General features: G+C 29.7%; 1 protein-coding gene across 1 annotated transcript in view; it reads left to right on the forward strand.

The window, feature by feature from the left end:
• The window catches only part of Rcd6 (Reduction in Cnn dots 6), a 90,547-nt gene that overhangs the window by 268 nt on the left and 88,787 nt on the right, over positions 1–1,492 (forward strand). The gene's annotated exons all lie outside the window — the stretch shown is intronic.

Here is a 1,492-nt window from a genome sequence, read left to right on the forward strand (position 1 = left end):
ATATAAATATAAATATAATAAAAAAGTTTATTTTACAACAAATGTTTATTTTCCGACGTTTCATCCCACTTTGTAGAGCTCATCAGAGCTGTTCAAGTTGATAGCTTTAGCGACTTTGTACTTTGACTTACAATTATTAATTATTTATGAATTTTTTATCAAAAATTTAAATTTTGTATTTTTTAAAATGAAACAAAAAAAGAATTAGGGGTGCCAAGACTTTTTCAAAAACAATGAAGAAGATGGTCAGGGTTGCGGACAAAATAGAAACAAAAATAGTTGCTCTTTTGACCGCCACCCTGGCCATCTTCTTTATTATTTGTAATTTTTTAATATTTCATAATTATGAGAGATAGTTGACCGTGGATGACGTACAAGGAGAAGATGGTTGGAGGTGCGATCAAAGTGAAACACAAATAAGTTGGTGTAACCTATTTAATTGTGCCAACGTTTCGGCTAGAGTTTCTAGCCTTCTTCAGGGCTAAGAACAGAACATGATAACAACCACAATAAGTATAGAAAAGAAAAAAGAAAATATAAACAGAATGACATAAGGTGAATAATTTTACAAAATATAATTAATAAAATGAAGAGAAGAGAGAAGCGGGAAATGAAATGTATAATACATAGGTAATTGTAAAAGTGGGTAAAATAACATAATTAAGGAAATGAAATAAAAATGAAGATATATAATGCAAAGAAGTATGAACATATTAGTTATTAATAATTTAAATTTGAAATATGGAAAGAAAAAGAAAATTGAGAGGAAGAAAATATATGTAACAATAATAATTGATAAAGAGGCAAAATATAAGTAAAGTATACCATAAGAAATAATTAGAAAAAAAAATAAAAATATTTTTGAAAACACCAATAATAATATAGTGAACATAACTTATAACATGGGTAAGGAAAATGGATAAAAGTGGAGAAAAGAAGGGGTGATCAAATAAATATTTCTTTTACAATTATGTATATTTATGAATATTTTATCAAATAAAAATATTTAAGAGAAAAATTTTGTATTATTCAAAATGAAAAATAAAAAGATTTAGGTGTGCCAATACTTTTTTGGCCCACTGTACACAATAGAACTTAAATTTTGTTTTGATATCACAGACCTCGAAGATTGGTGTTGCAATTGGAGGATTAAGATAAATTCCAACAAATCCCATAAAATCACCTTTACCCTTGTCGTAAACCTACTGACTACCCTACAGTTTCATTTAATGATGTTACTCTTACCCCTGTCAAACAGATCCGCTACCTTGGACTACATTTGGACAAGTGATTAACCTGGAATCCTCACACCAGACTGAAAAGACAGCAAACTGCACGTCGATTTCGACTATTACAGCACTAACTAGACAAACGGTCTAAACTTCCAACACATTACAAACTGTAATCTAATAGGCCAGTCTGGAGTTGAGCTTTGGGGCTCCACTAAACCTTCGAATTCCTCTCGTATTCAATCCTTACAATCCAAAATCCT

Source organism: Halyomorpha halys, unplaced genomic scaffold, assembly GCF_000696795.3.
Source record: "Halyomorpha halys isolate HHAL.00 unplaced genomic scaffold, Hhal_1.1 Scaffold1053.1, whole genome shotgun sequence".
Lineage (NCBI taxonomy): Eukaryota > Metazoa > Arthropoda > Insecta > Hemiptera > Pentatomidae > Halyomorpha > Halyomorpha halys.